The 27,365-nt window shown below is 42.6% G+C and overlaps 1 protein-coding gene and 1 long non-coding RNA gene across 2 annotated transcripts in view; one reads left to right on the top strand and one right to left on the bottom strand.

The window, feature by feature from the left end:
• CNTN1 (contactin 1) overlaps nucleotides 1-27,365 on the top strand; it is a 448,663-nt gene that overhangs the window by 68,410 nt on the left and 352,888 nt on the right. The window lies entirely within an intron of this gene.
• On the bottom strand, nucleotides 427-13,831 carry LOC125630311 (uncharacterized). The gene is made up of 3 exons (XR_007354624.2): nucleotides 13,815-13,831; nucleotides 2,071-2,166; nucleotides 427-1,432 (listed from the first exon to the last, which is right to left on the bottom strand). It is a non-coding gene; the product is annotated as an uncharacterized LOC125630311 (long non-coding RNA).

Here is a 27,365-nt window from a genome sequence, read left to right as displayed (position 1 = left end):
GGGGCTTGTAGAGCGGAGGGAGAAGTGATGTCATACTTCCTTCTAGCCTAGGAGGCTGCTGAATCAACCTGCAGGCCTGGAAGGAAGGAAGCCAGGATGGACAGACAGACAAACCAACTGGGAATTTACTGTCTAACTGACACAGAAGGATTATACCAGAAAAGCAAACTGCAGTAAAGACTATTTTGTTGAGGCCTTTCTTGGAGCTGAAGGAAGCCACCCTGTATTGGTTGGGGTGTGTGTGTGTTGTTTTTCCTTTGGCTGAGGCTTCAGCAAGCTGCAACTGAGGCCTTGTTCTTTTCTGAACCTGGCTTACCAGGGCAGAAGTAAGAACTAACTGGGACAGTGTTCAGCAGTATGGCTTACTACACCACTCCCACAACGACTGCTTGTGCTCCAGATTCTCAGTATCCTTGTTTTATTTTTTTAAAGATGTTGAAAATGCAAACCATGTGCAAATAATGCACAAGTCTGATGCCTGAATCTTCAGAGTGCATAAAACAATAGCTCTAAAAGGTGTAACCCTCTCCATTTATCTCACTAAGGGTGCTAACTCAGTTGATGTTTATAGCATCATAATTGGCAACATACTTAACTGTGTGTTTGCCATTGTGTAGATCTAGTATGTTCTTAATTTACTCTGAGTGACAGCTCATTTTGGTTCCAGGTGTGGGTGGACATGAGAGATCTTTTGCTACAGTTACTATCGAAGACTACAATAACAGCCCAGGATGTGTCAAAAGACTTGAATTGCAAATTGTATCTCAAGTGGTGGTCGTGTACCTCTTGGTCATAAATGCAGGGACTATTCCTATCACTTCTGATGGCAGATTTGAGCAATTTGTAGACATTAGTTTGTCTTAGCCAAACAGAGCTGCAGCAAGCGAGCTCTCATCTAAGCCCCAATCTTCAGCAGACACCAAGTCATCTACTTTATTGCCATTATTGAATCAGCTCTACTTTTGGGCAATCTACTGCAAACACATACTTCAAGAAGGAAAGACTCTTTCTGCATGCTAATCGCAGTTAGAATGCTTTCTCCAGCTCCACACCAAAGGAATTGTTCCCTGGTAAAAGTGACTCATGGCTTCTTTTCTTGCTATGTCTAAGGGTCACTTCTTTATATTCATTCTTGTCAATCTTCCATAAATATCCCGAAACGCCCACTTCTTCTTGATGCTTTCTCATCCCTGGCTTTCTGTGACTCTTTCCTTTATTGGTTCTCTTATTTAGTTGATTACATCTTCTGTGTTAGCTTTAGTAGATCCTCTTCTTCCTTCTACCCTCCTTCTATGATTGTCACCCAGGGCTCCATCCTCAGTCCTCCCTATTTCACTATACGCTTAATCTGTTATTGTTGAGACTCAAGTCTCTCTTGGTCATCTCCAACTTGCATCTTTCCAACAACTTCTTCTGGATGTCCTGCAACTTGCTAACCAAATAAGACAGACGCAGTAAGGGAACGCATAACATGTGACTTCTGTTTTATGATCAATCTAACCCAGTATGAAATAATAAAACCAAATATTGAAAAAATACTATAAATTACTTAGCACATAAGAACAGCCATACTGGGTCAGACCAATGGTTCATCTAGCCCAATATCCTGTCTTCCATCAGTGGCCAATGCCAGATGCTTCAATGGGAATGAACAGAACAGGCAGTCATCAAGTGATCCATCCCCTCTCTTCCACTCCCAGCTTCTGGCAAACAGAGGCTAGGAACATGCAGAGCATGTGTTGCATCTCTGTCCATCCTGGCTAATAGCCATTGATGGACCTATTCTCCATGAACTTTAGTTCTTTTTTAGAACTCTGTCATAGTTTTGGCCTTCACATCTCCTGGAATGGAGTTCCACAGGTTGGCTGTGTGTTATGTGAAGTACTTTTGTTTTAAATCCGCTGCATGTAAATTTCATTGGGTGACCCCTAGTTCTTATGTTATGTGAAGGAGTAAATAACATTTCCTTATTCACTTTTTCCACACCAGTTAAGATTTTATAGACCTTTATCATATACCCCTTAGTAGTCACTTTTCCAAGGTGAAATATCCCAATCTTTTTAATCTCACCTCACATGGGAGCTGTTCCATACCCCCAGTCATTCTTGTGCTTCTCTGTACCTTTTCCAATTCCAATATATCTTCTTTGAGATGGGGCAACCAGATCTGCACAAAGTATTAAAGATGTGGGTGTACCATGGATTTATGTATAGGCATTATGATATTTTCTGTCATCTTATCCCTTTTAGTTCCCAACATTCTGTTCACTTTTTTGAGTGCTGCTGCACACTGAGTAGATGTTTTCAGAGAACTATCCATAATGACTCCAAGTTTGTTCTTGAGTTGTAACAGCTAATCTAAACCCCATCATTTTGTATGTATAGTCGGGATTATGTTTTTCAATATGCATTACTTTGCATTTATCATATGGAATTTAATCTGCCATTTTGTTGCTCAGTCAGTTTGTGAGATCCTTTTGTAACTCTTTGCTCTCTGCTTTGGACATAATGATCTTGAGTAATTTTGTATCATCTGCGCATTTTGCCATCTCACTGTTTACCCCATGTAACTGCCAAGAAGATTACCTAGATTCCTGGGGCTCTGTCTGCTGGCAGCTCAGAGGGAGGCACCCTGTCCCTGGTAGGGAGGGGGAGTCAAGGCAAACTCAGAGTCTGCCCGACAACCAATAGAGAGTGAGATGCCCTTCCCAGGGAGCTCAGGAAAGGGGAGAAGCCATTTTTTGAGTCAGTCTGGAGCCAGCCAAGGCAAGGGCAGGATTGGCTGTGTGGGGAGCTGGTGAGTCCCAGGCCTGCATGCAGGGTTCCCCCTGAGAACTGGCCTCTAGGGACCTGAAAGCAAAATCCTCAGCTGGGATTTTCCTTCTCCACTGATGATTCCCAGTTTGTAGAGTTTTGCTGGGAAACTTCTCCAGCCAGGCTGAATTAGCCCTCCAGCTCCTTAGATGAGACCAATCACCGCATGGTCAGCTCTGCTCTGGCTGCTAGTGGATGGATAAAGGGCTAAAAATTTGTATTCTATCAGGAAAAACAATGGATTGGGCAACTGTGTGAATATGACACTAATGTTGTGCAAGAATAGTGGGACCAATCCTGAGCACTTCTGAGAACTGTCAAGTCCCTCAACTTCCTTTAAGTGAACAGAAGTTCAGAATGCTTGGTAGGTACTGAGCACTTCACAGAATCAAAGTTGTAAATGACAAGATAGCTCAAGAATATAGTGCCAGATTTAAGGCAGTAGAGAGAAAGAGTTGGCTCAATCGTTTTGTATATTGTTATTGGTGCTGACCTCACCACTAAATCATAAGTGGAAGTTGCAGTACAACAGATGTAAAAAATGTCGTCAGCTGAATACACAGTCACATAAACCATCTATAATGACAGGTTTCAGAGGAACAGCCGTGTTAGTCTGTATTTGCAAAAAGAAAAGGAGTACTTGTGGCACCTTAGAGACTAACCAATTTATTTGAGCATGAGCTTTCGTGAGCTGTTGAAGTGAGCTGTAGCTCACGAAAGCTCATGCTCAAATAAATTGGTTAGTCTCTAAGGTGCCACAAGTACTCCTTTTCTTTTTATAAACCATCTAATTCATCTGTGTGGACTAATTCATATTTAAATATTGGGGAGGGACACAAACAAACTGCTAATCACTAGTAGGTTGGTGTACTCTGTGTAAGAGATCTGCATGTATAATTATTGGAGGTGTCAAGCAGACATTTCTCATTTTCTGCATAACTGTGGTCATGCCAAATGACATAATTGCTTTTCAGTCAAATACTGCCATTCACTTAGCTAACCTCATCACTGGCCAGTATGGGGAAGATGAAGCAGAACAATCCCCACAGTCTCTGCTAGTCCACCTAGTGGGTCGGGGGACAGGCCAGGGACCTTCCCCTCTGGTGGGACCCACAGTCCAAGTCAACTCCTCCTGTATCCACTAGGGTGTTAGGGGGATGGGGGGAACCCAGGCCCACCCTCTACTCTGGGTTCCAGCCCAGGGCCCTGTGGATCACAGATGTCTATAGTGTTTTGTGTAACACCTCTGTGACAGCTACAACTCCCTGGGCTACTTCCCTATGGCCTCCTTCCAACACCTTTTGTATCGTCACCACAGGACCTTCCTCCTGATGCCAGATAGCATTTGTACTCCTCAGTCCTCCAGCAGCATGCCCTCTCACTTTCAGCTCCTTGTGTGCACCTCACTAACTGGAGTGAGAGCCTTTTTTTAAACCAGGTGTCCTGATTAGCATTAATTCTAGCAGCTTCCCAATTGGCTACAGGTGTCTTAATTAGCCTGCCTGCCTTCATTAGTTCTAGAAAGTTCCTGAGTGTTCTGGAATAGTCCCTGTTGTTTTACCCAGGGAAAAGGGACCTGCTTAACCTGGGGCTAATATATGCCTTCTATCACTCTCCTGTAGCCATCCAGCCTGACCCTGTCACACTTGGATAAAAATGCATGAGAGAGAAAAAACCTGAAGCATCAAGAGATAAGCTAACTGCCAATGGCCTGGGATTTGGAAGAAAATTCTCCATGGGAACATTATTATATAGTTCTCCATTTTAGGGGTTTTATATAGCATCTGTTGTCTATCTAAGACAATAAACTGGTCATCATGTACTGCTGTCTGATCCAGCATGGCAGTTCCTAGGTTTTTGGTTTAAACACTGGTGAGTTTCAATTTCTGGACAACATAATGTCCTTTTGTCAAGGAACAGCAGCAGCATGGAAAGAATTAAGGGAACCCTACCCAACGTATGGCTGGGCGGGGTATATATGGAAGCAGAAGCTGGGTCCAGGGGTCATAAAGGAAGGGTGTCCCTCTTCCCCTGGCTGGTTGAGGTAGGGAAAAGCCTGGGAGGACTGTGTCCCACATTCATCAGATGAGTTACTTTATTCATGATATTTGATACAAGCAAGAAACCATGTCCCAAAGAAAAGAGCCTTAAAAAGGACTTGATAGTTGAGTTTGCTTCCCTTCCTCAGCTTATGAAATGGCTCAGTAGACTACAATCCTCCAAACAATCTGGGGAAATAAAGTACATCAAATTATGTCAGGCACTGTTTGACACAGTAAACTTGTGGGGTAAAATAACCTAAGCAGGATTGTACCCATATGTTACAATGCACATCAAAAGTTAGTATGAGAAACTTCTGTGAAGAAAGAAAAGGAGTACTTGTGGCACCTTAGAGACTAACCAATTTATTTGAGCATGAGCTTTTGTGAGCTACAGCTCACTTCATCGGATGCTCATGCTCAAATAAATTGGTTAGTCTCTAAGGTGCCACAAGTACTCCTTTTCTTTTTGCGAATACAGACTAACATGGCTGTTACTCTGAATTCTGTGAAGAAGTTTATCTGCAATCCATAAACGTAGTTTCAGCTTTGCCCTTGAAAAGTTTATCGTTCAATTTTGGTACCATATTTTCTTTCTTGTCAGATATTTATGATTTAAGAATCTCTGGACGTTTTAAAAGCTATTTATTCTGATATGCTTGTCACAGGATTGCTTGTCCTGGTCTCAGATCTGTCTGGTAAATGGCAGACAGTGGCTTACATGTACATCCCCTATAATAGCGTTGTAAATGCCTGTTTAATCACAAGAATTTAACAAAGCTGGCTATGCTATTCTCTAGAGAGAAGTACAAATATCTAGTTTTCCTAGTTTATTATATTTGTAGTTTTTAGATATCTTAAATTCCTCTCAAATATATATATTAGAGATCAACAAGCTGGAAGCTTTGCAGAGTAAGTTTAAGGAGAACTAAATAAAATTTGAGTGTAAAATCCCTGACCTTAACTAAACTGAATATTAAGACCACTGTTTGGCACAGTAAGTTTGTTGCCACAGTTGGGTAATTAGACACTAAATTATGTTGCAGTCTTAGTTTCTGCCAGCAGGTGGAACCTTGGTATGAAATAGCCTATATCTGCTGACCTTCAGGGCACACTATATGGCTCTCCTGTTTCTCAGAGCATTGGGAAGAGAGAGTTACTTAAGGAATGATGCTCAAGGAGGGAATGGGGAAGCTTGACAATTACCCTTTGATACTGTCTTCCCTCACAGGGCACTGGATTCATTCTTTTATTTATGGGCATTTCTACGGCTTGTAGTATCATCGTGTCATCATTAGATCTTTTTATTTGGTATATTCAGTAAAACCAGTGTATTTTTGATTACATCTCATATAGTTTTGGTTTTGTCTAATGGTTAATTACTGTGGGTTAAACTTCGTTGCATTAACAACACTGTTTATGGCCAAATCTTGTTGGTTGATAGTGGGATTAGTGCATTCACTATGGTATACTGTACTTACTGTGCATTGCTTTAATACTTTTCTCCTAATAGGATAGGGTTTTCATGTAGGCAAAAACGGAGAAGTTGTAGGCAACTGATCTTCTAGTGATGCATTTCAGTGACAAGGTTTTCATTATATTCACTATCTTGATGTATGTGCAGACTTTGGTCCATTCAGACCATTCCCATAATGGGACTGCCAAAATGCCTCATCCTTGCATTGTCACACTTTGTGGGCGTTTGATAGCCAACCCAGGATTTTAGTTTTATAAATGGCCCTTGTCTTTATAAAGGATAAAACCTCCAGAACTTTTGGGTGTTCAAGATTCTAATCTGAAACTATGCCCTGGTCTACACTAGGACTTTAGGTTGAATTTAGCAGCTTTAAATCGATGTAAACCTGCACCTGTCCACACGATGAAGCCCTTTATTTCGACTTAAAGGGCTCTTAAAATCGATTTCCTTACTCCACCCCTGACAAGTGGATTAGCACTTAAATCGGCCTTGCCGGGTCGAATTTGGGGTACTGTGGACACAATTTGACGGTATTGGTCTCGGGGAGCTATCCCAGAGTGCTCCATTGTGACGGCTCTGGACAGCACTCTCAACTCAGATGCACGATTGTTTGCCGTTGCTCTGACGCAGGGAGGGGTGACTGACGACACAGCTTACAGGGTTGGCTTACAGGGAGTTAAAATCAACAAAGGGGGTGGCTTTACATCAAGGAGTATTTCAGGCAGGACTTCACGGAGGGTTCCAATAAGAAATGGTGCACCTAAGTTATTGTTGGAACAAGGAGGTTAGTCTGGCCTCTGATTGATACCTCGCTGCACCTTCTCTGTGAGTGACTGCAGTGTGACCTAGAGGAATGAGTCCCCTGGGTGGGGGGTGGGTTTTGCAAATGAGTACAAAACAAATCTGGTCTATTTCTTGTTTTGATACACTCCATCTATCTTTTACATCTTTGGCTGGCAGCAGACTGTGCAGAAGGACTGCATGCGATCCACATCTCATGACTGCTCGGCAGAAGATGATGCAATAGGACTGCTAGCAATCTGTATCACCTGCCTGCTCACCATAAGATGGTTCAATAGGACTGACTGCAGGACTAAAGAGAATGACTTGATCAAGTCACTCCAAATTTAGTCCCTGCGCCCATGTCTGCCCAGGTGCTCCTGATGGACCTCACACAGGCGACCAGGAGCGCCTCGGACATGACGATGACTGCTACCAGTCCTATTGCACCATCTGCTGCCACAAGGCAATGGGTTGCTGCTGCTGTGTAGCAATGCAGTACCGCATCTGCCAGCACCCAGGAGACATACGGTGACAGTGAGCTGAGCGGGCTCCATGCTTGCCATGGTATGGCGTCTACACAGGTAACTCAGGGAAAAAAGGTGCGAAACGATTGTCTGCCCTTGCTTTCACGGAGGGAGGGAGGGAGGGAACGGGGGCCTGACGATGTGTACCCAGAACCACCTGCGACAATGTTTTAGCCCCATCAGGCATTGGGATTTCAACCCAGAATTCCAATGGGCAGCGGAGACTGCGGGAACTGCAGAGACTGCGGGAACCCACAGTGCAACGCTCCGGAAGTCGACTCTAGCCTCGGTACTGTGGAAGCACTCTGCCGAGTTAATGTACTTAATGCACTTAGAGCATTTTCTGTGGGGGGGGACACACTTGAATATATAAAACCGATTTCTAAAAAACCGACTTCTATAAATTCGACCTAATTTCATAGTGTAGACATACCCTATGATTTCCCAGGCTTATGTTGGATTTTAGTAAAAATGGCTCTTTTAAACTCTAGATTTTTGTTCATTGCTTATTTTATTCTCCCCTCTGCCCCACTTAGAGAAGTTAGGGTAACTTTATAATTTCAAACTCCATAAAAAATCCAACACTGAAATATATTGAATACTATATAAAGTCACTTTGTTCTTTGCTAATAGTAAACATTCAGGGCATGTCTGATTGATTGCTTTTTTAGTTCACCTTTTTGTTAAAACAGATAAAGGTTATTTTCATCTCTAGCAATTGCTGGCTGATCACTGTGTTCCATGTCAGAGAGAGGCTTGAATAATCTCTTTGAAGGCAGTATTGAAGCAGAGAATTAGCATTCTTTCCAGCTGTACTCCACTGCACACAGGTTGATTTCTCATTTGTCGTTGCAGTGTTTTCATTAGGTCAGCTGAAAAGCTGCCTTTCTCCCTTTCAGAATACAAAATGAGAAGCGAATAAAGGAAAACAGAATCATAGAAGTAAATGTTGGATAACGTGTGTCAATTAACCATGAAAGCATCTACATTCTGATCTTTCACAAGTTTTAATAATTTGGATGTGGCTTTGTACACGGAAACATTTTAGACACATACTGGGTTTTTTGGGGTTTAAATGAGGACGGAATTTGGCCCACTGCTTTTTAAATAAGCATATCTTGTTTTTTTCTCTTTTTCCCCGCAAATTAGAAGTAAGTATAGACTTTTTTTTTTTCATTTTTGATTCGGGGAATAAAAACTTCAGATTACTTTTGATAGAAATTTTAAATGTTATCTTGTAGAAGTCTGACAATAATACTGAATTCCTAATATTTTAAAATTTTGCTATGGTATAATAATCTTAATACTGTAGATGTATTCATCCTATGTCTTACAAACCTAGACTGATTATCTGGCAAAATGGAATACATATTACATTTTAAGTTTCTTCTATTTTGAAATATTTTGTTGTTTGAGAGGTAGTGCTTATTAAAATAATGGGGATTAATGGGCTCAACTCTCAATATCTCAACATCCCTCAAACTGATGTAAACTTTTAAAAATGCTTTGAGATCTAAGATGAAAAGTGCTACATAAGAGCCAAATATTCTTAAGTGCATCCTCTGTGTTTGAGATTTCCTAATTCTCTTTTAAATTCCTATGAAAATGGGGAGAGAATTTTTTTAATAGTAAAGGCTTAAGAGCATTAAATATTAAAGGGAGTACTCTATAAACTCAGTCATTAGAATTATATTCCTTGTTGAGGAAATAAAAGTATATCTGCACTTCTGAGAGAGATGTAAAGCAGTAAATGTATATATTATTATTAATGGCCACAAGGAATGTACACAACAGCATGACTTTTCTGTACTTCTGAGAGAGATGTACATTCCTTGTGGCCATTAATAATTGAATTAGAACTGGTTGGCAATAGGATAGCTTCTGAAGCCCAAATTAACAGCAGAGTGAAAACCCAGACATAGTTAACAATTAAAATTCACTTTGGAAGAAAAGCAGAAGCACAAATATTTTTGCTGTGGGCTTAATGTTTACTCTGTCCTTTGTGAACTAGAATAAGCTGAAATGGATTCCCTGTTTACTGTATAAGATTAGATTGCAGACCAGATGATAAGAAAATGTAACAGTAATAAACTAGAGTTCACTAAAGACATGGCCAGCCTTCTAGATCAGATAGGTTGTACAAAGAACGTGATGAAGTGATATGAAGAAGTGGATAAGAATGATATAGCAGTTTTTGGCATAGCAATAGTGTCTTACCATTTCACTGCAAAATATTACCTTCAAGTTTGTGTGTTATGCAAAAATATCAAAACTGAAATATGGGTCCATTTGTCAGAAGATGGATGCCTAAATAAACATGGGAAAGGTTACAAAAATCTGTTTTTCTGTTGGTTTAATTCAAAGTAGAAAATCTGACTGTGCCAGGATGCACTTAAAATAAATCTGATTAGAATATACCATTCCATGAATTGTGATGGAGTATTTTGGCCTCAAAATAAATAATACAGAATGCAGAAAATGATCAAATACAGAAAAGCTAACTGACATAATGACTAATATGATGTAATATGAAATTTGACTGTTCGCCCTACTTATCAAGATCTGTCTTGCAACTAATTTGTTATAATATAGAGTGAACTGAAATTTTCAGTACTTTTTAAGCTATCGCCTTCAATGATACTTTCTTATTTGTTAGAAACCAGTTAAACTTTTTTTTAATACTTTAAATGGTAAAAAGAAAATACCTATTCCAATCAAAACAGAGTATGATCACATAGAATCATAGGATTAGAAGGATCATCTAGACTAATCCCTGCCAAGATGTAGGATTTGTTATGTCTAAACTATCCAAGACAGATGGCTATCCAACCTCCTTTTGAGAATCTCCAACAAAGGAGCTTGCACAACATCCTTAGGCAGTCTGTTTCAATTGTACAATATTGTAGGTTTTCCATAGTTGGCAGGTATATTTATTGCCCAGATGGAGAGGTGCCAAATTTGAGTGGCATAGGGGGTGGCCCTGTGATGTGTTGCCTAGAGCGGCAGATTTTGTTGATTGGCCTGTGTACAAGGCATTGACTAGGTCACTATGGCTGGATAGTTTTGCCTAAATAACAGGGATAATGTGGACCAAACCTTAGTGTGTACTAGTTTAGAAGATTCCAAAAGATGCACGAGACCACGTAAAAAGAAAAGGAGTACTTGTGGCACCTCCCTATGTCATCTGTCATGTTAGAAACAACACTGAGTACTCCTTCAATAGAAATTATCCACTTCATAGTACCCTAATACAAATTTAAATAGACTTTTAAAGTCTTAAGACCCCAAAGTTTCTCTAGAGCAGTGGTTCTCAAAGCCAGTCCACCGCTTGTTCAGGGAAAGCCCCTTGTGGGCCGGACTGGTTTGTTTACCTGCCGTGTCCGCAGGTTCGGCCGATCATGGTTCCCACTGGCCGCGGTTTGCCGCTCCAGGCCAATGGGGGCTGCGGGAAGGGCAGCCAGCACGTCCCTTGGCCCACGCTGCTTCCCGCAGCCCCCATTGGCCTGGAGCAGTGAACTGCAGCCAGTGGGAGCCGCAATAGGCCGAACCTGCGGACGTGGCATGTAAACAAACTGGTCCGGCCCGCCAGGGGCTTTCCCTGAACAAGTGGTGGATCGGCTTTGAGAACCACTGCTCTAGAGGTAATCTACTTTTGTTCTGCGGAAAAGGACCTAGGGGTGACAGTGGACGAGAAGCTGGATATGAGTCAGCAGTGTGCCCTTGTTGCCAAGAAGGCCAATGGCATTTTGGGATGTATAAGTAGGGGCATAGCGAGCAGATCGAGGGACGTGATCGTTCCCCTCTATTCGACATTGGTGAGGCCTCATCTGGAGTACTGTGTCCAGTTTTGGGCCCCACACTTCAAGAAGGATGTGGATAAATTGGAGAGAGTCCAGCGAAGGGCAACAAAAATGATTAGGGGTCTGGAACACATGAGTTATGAGGAGAGGCTGAGGGAGCTGGGATTGTTTAGCCTGCAGAAGAGAAGAATGAGGGGGGATTTGATAGCTGCTTTCAACTACCTGAAAGGGGGTTCCAAAGAGGATGGCTCTAGACTGTTCTCAATGGTAGCAGATGACAGAACGAGGAGTAATGGTCTCAAGTTGCAGTGGGGGAGGTTTAGATTGGATATTAGGAAAAACTTTTTCACTAAGAGGGTGGTGAAACACTGGAATGCGTTACCTAGGGAGGTGGTAGAATCTCCTTCCTTAGAGGTTTTTACGGTCAGGCTTGACAAAGCCCTGGCTGGGATGATTTAACTGGGATTTGGTCCTGCTTCGAGCAGGGGGTTGGACTAGATGACCTTCTGGGGTCCCTTCCAACCCTTATATTCTATGATTCTATGATTCCTACACCCAAATGTGTGAAGAATTAATAATTTAGCAACAACAAAGAGATGTGGGCTGATATAATGAGTACTACAAACATTCTATTTGTAACATGCCAAAGCCACAGCTTCTTAATGTTACCCTCCTCTTTCTGGAACTTGCAAGCTGTCCCAGGTATTACCAGGTCATTTCTTAGGTTGAGAAATGTTGCACAGATCTGGGTGAAAAGGCAGATTGTTCCAGGCAGATTGCTCAACAACCTACGATGTACTATTGCACCAGGTAAGTTGGTTCTGGCATCAACCTTGTGGATTAATGCAACCAAACTCTGTATCACCAAATAAGTAATTTATTTCATCATAAGAAGATATTCAGCAAAGGAAAATCCATAGAACTAAAGGCTGAGATTGCTCTTAAAAAAAAAATAATTTTGAGGCCTCCATTTTATCACTATAAGTTGTTGTTTGTACCTGCTAGAGGCGATCTTCAAATCTTTAGCAGAGACCAAGACTCCAGATTTGTCAGAGGACAGGTTATTGCAGTTCAACCCATCTTTCAGACCATCATAAAGAAGGCCAGGGTTTTTACTTCTAGGGGAAGAGGATATATTTTTCAGTCAGGTAAGAAGTTAGTGGACTCTGTGTCCCCAGTCACTGTCAGGTAGTATATCTGGTAGTATATCTGCAAGTTGCAACATTGTCATATACCAGTCTGATTATTCTTGTGAAGACTGAGGGTAGGAAACAAGTATACAACAACAATCACGTTCCCCACCCACATTTGCGAAGACTTAAACAGGATTTAGGGAAAGACCTATAACATCAGTCTTGCTCTTAAGAGCTTTCAGAATGATTCCTACTATGCTGCAGAGTAGGGACTAGCAACGTGTAAATTTTAATGTTTCATATACAAAGAAAAAACTGAAGTACTTTAGACTTTATGTATTTTTAATGTTTACTGTGCTCAGCTAACTGTTATAGTCTCACAATTTGTGAGAATTTGTAGGATTTTTTCTTTTGAAAATTTGGCCCTAAACATTGTACATAATTTACAACAACCACTGAAGTCCTTTAGGAATGCTGTGATGATCAGATACACCTTAGCTAAGGATACCTAGGCAATACTGGAATGTAACACATCACTTGGCAGATGTTCCTCATCAGTAGTGTTCATTTTCCTTGTCATTTTAATTTGACTCAGTAAGCTGTATCTCATTGTATAAATGTAATTTAGATTTACCAGCAATATAATCAAGTAACATCTTACATATTTTGAATCTTGTGGAGCTTTCCGCTGCTCATCTAGGAGTACTGCACAGAGCTTGACATTGTTCAGGACATTGGAGGGGAGGGATTTTTCAAAAAGAAGAGGGCTGAGCCTGTTTGCAAAAATGCATGCTTACCTTTGTGCTTTCAGTTCTTGCAAACTGCATGTGCTTCTGATTAGTGTGGTGTCTAAATACAACTGTGCAAAACATTCATTAGACTTTTTTAATCCTGGGACCTGAAATTTCACTTTTTGCAAGTTTGATTCCAAAGGGTAAATATTCAAAGCACATCCATAACTTCCATGAACTATAAAAGTTTGAGGGCATGCATCTAAGTGAGAATAGATGTCAAACCATTTTTAACACCCCGTATCTTCCTCCAATGACCAATCAGAGCATTTGAACTTCATTATAATACAACTGGTCTTCACATATGTGGAAAAACAGCCAGTTATTCCATAGATATGCCTGATACAAAACAACATGAAGATTATTCTTAGTTTTTCTTGCTCAAAACAAACAATTAAATGTCATCTATCTTAAATTTCAGTATTGTCTATTTTTGGAAAGCTGGCCGACTTACCGTGAATGAATCATGACATTGTCGTGGGTATTCAGAGACACTGTCAGTTACTTGATATTTGACACACACAGCACCTGACACTGAGGGAGGTGAAGTGACTCCATTGTTGAAATGAATCACCTTATTATGAGGTGGGACAGAAGATGGGATTTGGGTACAATCTGTAGTGTCTATGGCAGAGGGAAAATGAGCTGTCATACAATTCAGAAATAATCTGCTGTTAACATAGCTGATCTCTATTTCTTCTGGAATTAGCATCCACAAACAGATGAATGCACTTTTTGTCTTAAGACTTCACTAATGCATATACGGTGTTTTCTGTGGTGGTTTAAAGAGACAGAATCTAAAAAGCCTAAATATATTCATATTGTTTAAAACCATGGCAATGCATTATTTCAATTACCAAGGGATTTTGGAAGTCCTGTTAAGGGCTACATTTTTCTTCTCTTACAATCAGAGAGACTTCCATTGTTTCTACAGGAGGATTGGATCACTTCCTAAATCACCTTGAATAGTTAGTGAACTGTGCAGGTCAGACTATAGATAGAAATATCTGTTCTTCTATATGGGTCAACATGTTTCTGTCCATTTATATTTATGATCTTCTTAACAGTTTTCAAGTTCTCAGTGAAAGATAACTTTTTGCTAACTAACAAAAGAAGAGTCTTTAAAGGCACAACTTGCATAGGAAAAACAAACTGGTTTTGTAAGTTTAATTTTGGGGAGTAAATATTGCATCCCTGTTTTTGGATGTCTCAGATGACCGTTATTACCTTCCACTGGGCCATTCTCTTTAAGATGATATTCTTGAACTTTAGCTAAGCTTAACTAGCATGAATTCACTTGCTTGTATTGGTGCTGTGTTCAATCTGCATGAAATTTAGCCACAGCCTACTCTTCTCTACCTTCCAAAGTTCCAGTGATTTGAAACTTTACCTTGGGACTTACTTCAGCCCTATATAAAATACAGATCTGGCTATGGCTTGCTGCTGGAAACTCTGAGAATCCCACGGTCTTTTAAAGGAGGCAGCTTAAATAGGTAGTGGGAAGTGGATGTAGCATCCATGCAGAATGATGACAGGCAAATATCATGTTAGTTCTACATACAAAATATTAGAATAAGATACAGTGAAGGGGAGGAGTTACTAGAAGGATGGGAATAGGAAAAAAAATTAAGGAACAGTACATTGTGCGGGACGGAATGAAGATAAGTAGGGAAAGGACAAGGAGAGGAGGGAGGCTAAGCATAGAGATGAGGTTGGAGGACAGGGAGAGTGAAAGTGGGGGAACAGTCCTGCTATTGTGGGGAACTTTCTTGGCTTCTGCACTACCCCAGTGAAGTGGGCTAGCGAAAGGATCTGAGTCCTCACTCCCACTTCCTTTACCCAGTAGCCTCCCTGCCCTTGAGGACTCCCCTTCCACTCTCCTGTCTGGCAGAGTCGTCGTAACCCCAACAAGGCTGGGCCCAGGATTCCTGCAGGGTTCAACCCCCAACCCTGCTGTGGTCACCTAGGACAGGGGTTAGGGTGTCCCCACACCGGGGTACTCTCTCTGCACTGGGCACTTCTCTGACCCACTGACCATTACATACAAGTTAAAGCAAAGCAAATGCAAGTTATTTAATCAACAATTAATTTTAAACAGAATAAGGAAAAATGAGAAAGGTTAAAGGGAGCACATCAACCCGCTCTGTGGCAGGGAACATCACAAACAGTGTCTCTGGAATGTCAGGGCAGTTCACAGTCTGTTCCTTGTAAGTCCCAGGCCTTCCTCTCAGGCCCTGGCTGTGCTGCAGGGATGCTGTGGGTTGGACACTTGCTCTGGTGGTGGCCACACGCTCTTAGGTTCTAAGTGGTAGGACCCTTCTTCCCAGTGTTGCCCCCACCCTGTCAGGGTTACGATCCAAGCCTGGCCTGCAGAGCCTCTTGGCTGAGGTGTCTCCCTGTGCTGGGCCTGCTGTCCAGGGTCCCCCTTGGTCTCCCCAGCTGCTCACCTCACCCAGCTCCGGACTGCTCCAGCCCCAGCTCCACCACTCTGTCTCTGCACTGCTGCTGCTGCTCTGCCTCCAGCTCCCTGGGCTGCTTCTTTGGCCCCTCTGGCTCTGGTTGCTGCAGCTCTGCTCCCAGGACAGGTCTGCTCTGCAGGCTGCTTCTGTGATTCTGCTCCCAGCACTGACCTGCTTCGTGGGCTGCTTTTCTGGCCCCTCTGGCTCTGTTTGCTGCAGCTCTCCTCCCAGGGCAAGTCTACTCTCTCCGGGCTGTGCCTCTGGCTTTGGGGCTGCAGCTCTGCTCCCTGGACAGGATCTGCTCTCTCTGGGCTGCTTTTCTGGTCTCTCTGGATCTGGCACAGCTCTGCTCCCCAGCTTAGCTTGGGCCCCAGCTTTCTCCTTAGCTCGGCCCCCACTCTGTCTGACCCAGGCAAACCCAGCTCACACGGAGGACGGGACCTCCCTGGCCTCCTGACTCCCTAATTAGCCTGCCCGCCCTGTCATTCAGGCTGACCTGGAGCATTGGCCTCTCCCCATTGTTCCTGGGGACTGTCAGTCTCAGGGTCCTGATTTCCCATAGACCTTCCCCTTTTAGTACTGGGAGCTAGCCAACCAAAACACTGAATGTTAATAAGGGGGCAACAGTCCCCTTACAAGAGTGCAGAAGTGCAGCCTAAATACATTTTTCTTTTTTTCAACCACCAAGATGCACCTCATCACTGCATCCTAATCTAGCTATTATGTATACTCTAAAGTCTTATCCAACATATCTGTCCTTAAAACAGACTGCAATCTCTCACTTGAATGAATAAACAAAACTAATTTAGTCTTTTAAATACGTGTATTGATATCAACACCGACTTCTTATTCTATTTCTTGGATGTTTTAAATCACTTATACCTAGAGTGACATTTCTATAAATGTAGCTATTTTGTTAATTTAAGCACTAACCATAAACTAAACTTTATAGATGTATTATAGCACAAGGAGACAGTGTTTATATATATATATATATATATATATATATATATAAATAAATAAACGTAAACTTACTGGGAGAAAAACAAGTGGAAAAGTAGGAACATTTTCAAATTCTGTATGTACCTTATGGTAATGTCAAAGAGAGATTACATTTAGGAAATAACAGCTCAGCAGTATCTTTTAAGAAGACCATTTTTTACAATACCAAGTTCAATGCATTGTATTTATTTTGTGACTAAAAATGCTGAAAACTCTGACATAAGCATGCATCTTAAACATGAAATGCTGAGGCATGATAAAACTATTTAAAAAAAATGTTTTGTGTAAACAAATGTCTGTTGCCATATGCACCAGTCTGCAGCAACCTCTGCAGCCATTTCAGTGGTTCATTTGGCTGGAATATTTGTGTTAACATGAATACTGGTGTATCACCTTATTTCACTATGCTTGATTGTCTCATTTTAACTATATGCAATTAATGGTCAGAAATTGCTACCCTTACTCAGGCAAAATCCTTAGAGTCCAGCCCTAAGCGGATTCTTGGCTACCTCTTATTTTCTTTCCAGCATGTAAAAATGCTTTACAGATGATTGTGTTTTCGAAAGATTTAAACTCCTACTTCATCCTTTCCTTACAGAAACAAGTTTCATTCCTCTCTGGTTTTCTCTGTACTTTCCCCATTCCTTAGTGCAAGTCATGACCTTTAACAAAGCCCTAAATAGCCATTGTGGGCTTTGTTCTAGCATGTCCCATGCTCCGTGCAATGTAGGGAGAGAAGGAGGGTGGGGCACCCAGGATGCACCATTTGGCTTAGGCAGAGGGGAGACCGTTGTGCATTATGGGAATGTAGTCTGGTCCACAGGAGAGAATGGAGAGACTTGAAACTCCAAAGCTACCACTCCCATAAAGCACCATGGAATCCTAGGCAGATGGAGTTTAATGGTGAACTGACCCAAAACCGAAGTATTTCATTTTAATCTTCCACATGAGAATTCAAAAATGTTCTGCAAAATGCCATTGAAAACTTCAGTTTTGTGGAAGCTGCGTTTTCTGTGGATAAATCATTCTGCCTGAAATTTCCCAACCACTTCTATTGGTTACAGCCCTCCAGCCCCGCCCCCGCCCCCAATTCTTGGACCCAACGTTGCTTAGAGCTGATATCAGGCAGTTCTAAATTCCATCCCAGTAGACCTTCTACCAGTGGAGGATTGGGTTAGCGTAGTGGAGCTCCACCAAAAACCCCTGCTCAGGGAGAGGGACAGCAGGTATGGATCTGGGTCTCACACCGTTTTGCCCAGAAGAGAGTTCCCCTACACCAGGCAAAGTCTCTGCTGGGCATTTGTGGCTAGATTATGGCCCTTTTGTGTTGCCTGAGTTCTGGCACTGTGAAGAATCTTTCCTTACATCTGTATTTGTGCCAAACTGCCTCAGTTAAGATCAGTGGAGGCACAAGAGCAGGAGCCTTATAAGACCCTAGATGGATAAAATAGAGAAGGTTGTTTTTAAGGCTCTGAATTAAATCAAAGGGTTCTACTTTAGTAAGGAGCTTAGCAGAAATGCAGTTGCTGTTCTTCCTTGCAGACTTGCTCTCATACAGCCTTTATATGAATTCAGTTCACTGATTTTTCCTTTAAGTCCTTGAACAGCCAAACCTGGCAGGTATTATTTTCCAGGATAAATTTATTTGTTATGTAAAGTATAATTTCTTAACGGATGCACATCAGGAGGACATGGATATTAATAGATAGATATTAGAGTGATATAGATTTGGTTTGGTTTTCTCCTTCTCTCTGCCATTTCAGGGTATCCAAGACGGTTATGATTAGCAACTGTCTCATTATTATGCAAAATCGAATTACAGCAAAAATACAGTGTACTGTGACTTTGAAAACTTAAGCAAAACTGACATGGCTTAACAACACAGTCCTGCTTCTTAAATCTTAACAGAAGAAAATAAGTGTCTATTCTACATCTTGCTTTTAAGATGAAAATTTCTGTGTGTAGGTCAAATCACTAAAGCATGTTTTGTTATGAGTGCTATATGCAGGTTAATCCCCGAGCCAGAGGCCATTTCAGGATTCCAGCGGGTTCATTGTATGTGAGAAATTGATTATTAGACGTGCAATAAGCTGATAGCCCTTCCTTCCCTAGCCCAAGATAGTTGCTATTCTCCATTTGAGAAAATGACAGCATGGTCCATTGGATTCCATTTTCATGTATGCATTTGTAACGCCGATAGACCCTAGTTGTCGTCGGGTGGGATTGAACCGGGGCCCTCGTGCTTAGTGCATGAGCCTCTACCGCATGAGCTAAAAGCCCACTGGCTCTTAGTTAAGGCTGTGGAGCGGACTCATTTAACTCTCTAAGTGGTCTCAGTGCCACTACATGGGACAGAACACCACGCCCTGGAGGTGTGTGGGTTATTTACTTCCTCTAGCTGAGGAAGCATGTCCTGAACTTCTGAGACTTTCCAGTTGAAATCCCGGATGAGCCCCCACTTGTAACGCTGATGCACCCTGGTCATCAGCCGGTGGGATCAAAGCGGGGATCTCTAGAGCTTATTGCATGAGCCTCTACAGCATGGGCTAAAAGCCAACTGGCTCTTCATTCAGGCTGTAGAGCAGACTTTTTTATCTCTCTCTTTAAGTGGTCTTGGTGCCATTAGATGGGCCAGAACACCACACTCTGAAGGTGTGTGGGTTACACATTCATCTACAAAGACAGCAGGTAGACAAGCAGTCTTTTAATTATTTCATTTCAAATTATTTATTATCTGCAAGGGAAGAAAAGTTTGTATGTGTTTATTTTGTAATGGGTCAAATTGTACTCTGATTTACACTGGTGTAAACTTCCTGGAAGTTACTCTGCAGTAATTAATAGTAGAATTTGGGCTGTGCATACACATACTATCAGGGTCAGGTCAGCTTAGACAAGGGTACCAAATGTACAGCTGCAAAGAATTCGTGGTTGTATTAGCCCCAACCTACTAAGTGCAAGTTGAAATAATGATCTTACATTTACCACTCAAAAAGCAATCAAAAAGCAGACTAATAACAGGCTGGCCCCTGTTCGGGTGTATATGGGAGGTTGCAAGAAGCACTTGGGTCCCCATGCAGGGGCCAGTCGTAATTGTCACTCTTGCATTCCTCTGAGTTCAGGAACTATACTTCGTTGGCACATTATAGACTATTATGACTGGTTGCCTGCACAAGGTGGGGCATGCTGTGCCTATGCAAGGACTATAGTAGTGGGCATGTGCCTCCTGACTGTGTAGATCCCAGTGGCTTCATGCTCTTCTAAGACCTAGTGTCACCTGCTGAGTCCATTGGGATGGTGATGCCACTATATGGAAGCTCTCTTTACTGGGCTGCAAAATGGTGGAAAGATCAAAGGAGATGTGAAACTCTTGAGTCTGCAAAATGTATTGGGGGCGCTTTTTGTTTTCAGTCTCCAGAACTGATAGTTATTTGACTCTAACATTAGGACTCTGTGTGAGGCTTAATGCTCCTGTTAAGAAAAGGGTTTCCTGGAAGCTATTGCTGAGCTCCCGGAGGATTTTTCCTCCTCCTCACTACTATCCATGAAGCTCCAGCAGTGCTGCTTCAGCCAAAAGAAAATTGGTTTGTCCTGAAGGCCAGTACAAGCATAAGTGAAAACATATCCAGTAGCAGCCTTGGTTTAGGGATGATTGTGGCAAGTCTCTTCCCTATGAGGTTTCTAAGTGGCTTTTGATTCATATTGGGCACAGGGATGCCATTTAGGGGTGGCAGAGTGGTCTTCTCCCCTCATCCCCTGAATTTTGTACAGGAGGTCTCAGGGCACACATCTTAGCCTCAGGTGGAGCTCTTAACTACAGCACAGCCTTTGTGTGGAATGTGAGTTCTGCAGAGGAGAAGTGCTGCTCCCAGCTTGTGTCTCTGGGGCAGGGAGTCAGTATTTTGTTTATAAACAGAAGCAGGGTGATTAAGGTAAGAAAGGGATCATAATTAAATTAAGGATCTGGAAGTCCTTAGATGAGCCTGTAAAACAGGAATTCTTCTGCGGGGGATGGGTAGTTTTGAAGACAGAATGAAGTAGACTCAGAAGAAATACAGCCAAGCTTACATTCAGAAAAGAGGGAGGTGTGAGGGGGATGGGTGAGAAGGGGCCAAAACCAAGGGAAGGGATAGCATGTGGCCCCATCACTGTAGAATCTCTGGCTCACACTGTCTAATCTATTTCTCCTCACAGCTCCTCTGTGAGATAGAGCAGTGCCGTTATCCCCATTGTGCAGATGGGGCATTGAGAGGCAGAGAGACTAAGGGCTAGATTTTTAAAGGTTTTTAGGCACCTAGTGAGATTTTCAAAAGCATGTAGAAGGTTAGGTGCTTTGTAAACCCCACTAGATGTCTAGCTGCATCTCTGAATGCCTAAAAACTGTCCCTAAGGCACTGGCCTGGGACCACACAGGAAGTCCAAGGGGGAAGTAGAACCCAAGTCTCTGACGGCTGTCTATTTCCTGCTGCATGCTGCAAAAAAGAGGGACTCTGATGGGAGCAAAACCAAGAAGGGCCAGTTCTCTGAGACTCCAGCAAACAGTCCCAGGCGATTGGGAAGGATGTCACGGTTGACAGCATGAAAGGCAGCCCAGAGATCAGGAAGGATAAAGAAAAAGAAAATGAGAGTCAGATGAGATGAGATCACTTAACCCTCCAGGGATGGCAGGTTCTGCCCCATGGTGGGTGTAGAGCAATGGCTGCTGTGCAATTTTACGTTTCAACTGAAATCCATTTTCTTTTGTCATTTTTTTGTTCTGAGTCTGAGGAAAAGGAAGGAATGAGAAAATGTCATATGAGTATCAGATGTGTTTTCGGGCCAATTCAGAACAAAGAACAGAAATTGCATCCACAGAATCCATAAAGTCGACGATTATTGTCATGATTTGTATTATTCACTGGGTACCATCTGTGTGCTCAGCACTGTTCAGAATATGCTAGAAAATGTAGTCCCTGAGCCAATGCATATAAAATGTGTAGCCTGGGATAAAATGGCTCAGATACTTAATCAAGAAAGCAGGTTTCATCTGATTGCCTGCCCCCCCTTCCTGGATTCTCTCTTAACCAAGGAAGAGGAGATTTCAGACTCCAGTTTCAGGGCTCTAAATATTGACTTTCAAGCTAGAACGTTTCCACTGGAGTGTTTTCCAAACCTTGATGAAGAGTTAAAATGCAGACCATTATGAATGACCAAGAGGATGCAATTAGTGGATGCGAGATGTATTTTCTTTGCCCTTAATTCAGAACAAGAACTCCTTAACAAAAGTTAATATATTTTATAGATTGTAGAAGCACAGGATACATTATGTACAAATAGCAAAGCTTGATGCAGTGGCAGCTGTGCTAGCCAAGGACACTTACTGTAGATGGAGAGGTTTTTCTTAGAATTCAGACAAGCACATAGAAGTGGCTCTCAAGAGAAATCATAAGGCATTGGCAACTTCTCTTCAAACAGAAGTATTGTAGGCTCTGTTTGTTTTGCAAGAGCTACTCTGGCTTGGTCTTCACAATTGAGAGTGCATCTGCTGAGGATAAAAATCAGAAGTTGCCTGCAGGAGACATTGCTTGCATTTCCCCCATAGCTCCATCTCGGCCCATAGGTTATTGTACCAATCACACCCTGCTGACCTTAACTCTGGTTACTTTTGCCCCTTGTATGGGCATACCAGAATAATTTGTCCCTCCAGAGCCTTAATACCTTGGTGTCTGCCCTTCTCTATCTTATCTCCCTTCCTTGGCATTACTGGGGTAAGTTTGCTTGTCAAGGCCTCATTATCCGGTTCCTGCTCCCTCTTTTCAGCCTGCACTTTCTTTCAGGCTGAAAGTCCCTTTAGTCCCTTGTTCCTCCTAGGAGCCTCCACCCTCCTCTAGATGTCTCTGACCTAGTACTTCCTGATTTACTGCCCCCTTCTTGAGTTTTTCTCTCCCCAACAAGCTCTCCAGGATGTTGGTTCTTTGTGGGCTTTTGTACTACCCGTGGAGGGCTGCCTGGAGGGGTCTACATTCAGGATTATTTTATTCAGACCCACCTGTGGGAGTCTCCCCCTCGATACCTTGTCCTCCTTACCCAAGGATTGTACCATATAATCATACTTACATTTCCTACTAACCCCTATTTAACTAGCAATGTTAATAAATTCCATGTATGTTATAACTGCTATAATGAATTGTTTGCTTCTCTGTATTATTCCCAGTGTCTCAATACTCAGTTTTTTATTGAGGTTTATGTACTGTAGCAGTAATATATGGGACGGGATATCTGTTTTGTAAGAAATTGAATCCCCATATATAATCTCTTGTGCTCGTTGTGTTTTATGTGTGTGTTGGGGGGAAAGTGGGTGTTACAGGATTGGCTGGCCCTATAAGGGATTTGGGCTCAGCCCTACTTGTGTCTTGTCATCCAGTCCCAGATAATGTGTTTGGGCTTAATCTGATTGTTGTGTCTGCTGATCAGGCATTACGAGATGGTAACCAGGGGGCAAGGCTCTGTCAAAGAAAGGTAAACCAGAGACTAGGAAAGACCTTGGAGAGGTCTCCAAAGAAGCCCAGAGTTTGGTGTGGGCCTAGCAAAGCTACCCTGGTATGAGGAGCTGAGAGAACATGGGGAATAGATGGCCAGCCCTCTGTGGAGAAAGAGGTGGTTAGGGACTATTTAGAAAAACTGGACGTGCACAAGTCCATGGGGCCGGATGAGTTGCATCCGAGAGTGCTAAAGGAACTGGCAGCTGTGATTGCAGAGCCATTGGCCATTATCTTTGAAAACTCGTGGCGAACGGGGGAAGTCCCGGATGACTGGAAAAAGGCTAATGTAGTGCCAATCTTTAAAAAAGGGAAGAAGGAGGATCCTGGGAACTACGGGCCAGTCAGCCTCACCTTAGTCCCAGGAAAAATCATGGAGCAGGTCCTCAAAGAATCAATCCTGAAGCACTTACATGAGAGGAAAGTGATCAGGAACAGTCAGCATGGATTCACCAAGGGAAGGTCATGCCTGACTAATCTAATCGCCTTCTATGATGAGATTACTGGTTCTGTGGATGAAGGGAAAGCAGTGGATGTATTGTATCTTGACTTTAGCAAAGCTTTTGACACGGTCTCCCACAGTATTCTTGTCAGCAAGTTAAGGAAGTATGGGCTGGATGAATGCACTATAAGGTGGGTAGAAAGTTGGCTAGATTGTCGGGCTCAACGGGTAGTGATCAATGGCTCCATGTCTAGTTGGCAGCCGGTGTCAAGTGGAGTGCCCCAGGGGTCGGTCCTGGGGCTGCTTTTGTTCAAGATCTTCATAAATGATCTGGAAGATGGTGTGGATTGCACTCTCAGCAAATTTGCGGATGATACTAAACTGGGAGGAGTGGTAGATACATTGGAGGGCAGGGATAGGATACAGAGGGACCTAGACAAATTGGAGGATTGGGCCAAAAGAAATCTGATGAGGTTCAATAAGGATAAGTGCAGGGTCCTGCACTTAGGACGGAAGAACCCAATGCACAGCTACAGACTAGGGACCGAATGGCTCGGCAGCAGTTCTGCGGAAAAGGACCTAGGGGTGACAGTGGACGAGAAGCTGGATATGAGTCAGCAGTGTGCCCTTGTTGCCAAGAAGGCCAATGGCATTTTGGGATGTATAAATAGGGGCATAGCGAGCAGATGGAAGGATGTGATCGTCCCCCTCTATTCGACATTGGTGAGGCCTCATCTGGAGTACTGTGTCCAGTTTTGGGCCCCACACTACAAGAAGGATGTGGATAAATTGGAAAGAGTCCAGCAGAGGGCAACAAAAATGATTAGGGGTCTGGAACACATGACTTATGAGGAGAGGCTGAGGGAACTGGGATTGTTTAGTCTGCAGAAGAGAAGAACGCGGGGGGATCTGACAGCTGCTTTCAACTACCTGAAAGGGGGTTCCAAAGAGGATGGCTCTAGACTGTTCTCAGTGGTAGCAGATGTCAGAACAAGGAGTAATGGTCTCAAGTTGCAGTGGGGGAGGTTTAGGTTGGATATTAGGAAAAACTTTTTCACTAGGAGGGTGGTGAAGCACTGGAATGTGTTACCTAGGGAGGTGGTGGAATCTCCTTCCTTTGAGGTTTTTAAGGTCAGGCTTGACAAAGCCCTGGCTGGGATAATTTAGTTGGGGATTGGTCTTGCTTTGAGCAGGGGGTTGGACTAGATGACCTCCTGAGGTCCCTTCCAACCCTGATATTCTAAGATTTTGGGTTATCTGCTTGAGGGGTGAATAGTAGTAGGACTGGGAAAACTAATATAAACCACAGATTTCCCTGTCTCTTCACCCTAGAGTCTGATAAGAGTGTTAGGCCAATCTGTTAATATTGTATCTGTGATTGTGTATCTGATTTTATTTTGACTCTATGAATAGTGTAGTGAAATAGCATTTGTAGTAACCCTTAGCATTTCATTGATGTCACCGATGGCAATATACACCGAAGATAGCTAGCATAGTTAGTTTGTTCTTCAACTTGCTATAGATATCAAGCAATGTACAGAATACAACTAGTCAGATGTTTTTTTTTCTCCTTTCCCCTGCTTGAAAAGAGGGGGCAGCACCTGTCCTTTTAAATAGGTATTACATTAGATTAATCTCCAAACAAGAAAAAGTTCAGGTTTGTCTAGTTGGGGAGGAAAAAATGATGTCTTCCAAAATGTAAAAGGAATATTGAAATACTTGTGACCTCTGGTGTATTCTGTGAGGTGATTATTTGTGTAATTAAGGAATGGGGATAGATCCTGGGCTCTGAAAGGTACATAAGGCTTGGAAGAACTGAAGCAAATAGAAAGGATGATGAGCTTCCGATGATGATACTGGAGCAGATAAGGGAGGAAGTGTGAGATTTTAATTTTATGCATCCATTTACCTTTCTTTTTCTCTTGGTGAGGTGTCTGCAGTTCTTTCAGTGAAGCACATATATTGTGGAGAGGTTTTCTTCGTATTGGGAATTTTTGACTCATTAGTGTGGGGCTAATAGAGTCCCTTCTTGTTTCCCTGCTATGCATTGTTCTCAATTTTTTATGAATTGAGGGTGCTCCTGGCTAGCATGTATAAGTCTTAATTACGCAATGTAGCCTCTGTGTTTTTTCATGAAGGCTAATCATGTCTTTTTTTTTCCTATGATTTGTTCATTTAGTTGGTACAGTAGAGAATAGAAAGCCAATCTTACAACGGGGAAGTATTTAATGTATGCAAAGGGCTTCAACATTGGATATCATTAAAGCCTTTACATTTAAAGTTTGCATAATAATTGCAGAATTCCCCAGTCTCACGTATAGGGATTATAACAAATATAGGTAAATAATACAGCATGATGAACACTAAAGGCCAGAATCTGGGCTGCATCTTGCTAGTTGCATCAAAATCTCTGTGGTCCCTGGTGTAATTTAGAGAAGGGCTGTACCTCTCAGCAAATGTACATGGCAGCTTACTGGCTGCTTTGAATCCCAGAATGATGGGCGCAGGGAGCATTACAGGCATGCCCATCAGTAGCACTGATTTAGAGATTTCTTGGGGGGGGCAAATTCCAGATACTCCCCCGGGCAGAGTCCCCATTCTGGTCCCTGCTTGTGCCACTCCACTGGGACCCCAGGTCTCTCTCAGGTGGGGAGTCCCTCCCGTCTCTTACCCCCGTAGTGCATGAGCCGATGCTGCCAGGAGTAGAGTTCTTGGCAGACTCCTCGGTGCGCCACTGTACAGGAACAGACTCCCTGGACTCCTGTGTGCCAGATTGCAACTCTCTCTGGACAGAGGAGCAGATAGGCCAAATTTGAGTGGCGTTGCAACACAACTCACTGAAGCTTGGCCCAGGTGCCCCTTCATCTATAGAGAGAGGTGGCTGGATCAAGTGTCAGTGGTGTTGCATCTACGCAGCTGGAGCAACACTACAGACTTATCTGGAAGCAGCCATGTTGATGTAGTATAGGACGACTGCTTAAAAAGTGGTTGGGCCGTGCTCTTCCCCTGTCCCCCACCATCCATGGCCTATGTAACTTCGAGCAAGTGCGAAAACCTTGGTAGCAGAGGGGAAGGGTTCAGTCCCCTTCTTAGTTGATGCTGCTGATGCCCATGACATGCCTCTATGCCAAGGACGGTACAGAAAAGGTGGTATGACGCTGCTGATATTAGCCCTACATCATTTCTGGTCTGGGGATATTGTCCAGGGGGCCACAGCAGGAGTAATCTGGCATCATGAGTTTCATAGAACCTACTATATATATGTAGGAGTAGCATACTGTTTGCAATCATGTTTAATTGGAGAAATTACATAACTTTATATTTCATATACATGACACATTAATAAACCACAACAAATCCTGATTTACCATGATACTTAATTTTATGTAGTATTAATGTAGGGGGAGATTTTTAAAAGCACCTGAGGGATGTACTTTTATTCAGAGACTTACACCCAAAATATTTGGGGGCACCTGTGATAATGTCACTGTCAGGCTAATATAGTATTGTAACCTAAACCCCAGCAATGCTTTCTCCTGGGGGAGTTCTGTGCCAAAAAATTACAAATTCTGTGCACAATATTTTAA

This window comes from Caretta caretta, chromosome 1, assembly GCF_965140235.1.
Source record: "Caretta caretta isolate rCarCar2 chromosome 1, rCarCar1.hap1, whole genome shotgun sequence".
In the NCBI taxonomy this organism is placed as follows: domain Eukaryota; kingdom Metazoa; phylum Chordata; order Testudines; family Cheloniidae; genus Caretta; species Caretta caretta.
This window is presented reverse-complemented; position numbering and strand designations above follow the sequence as displayed.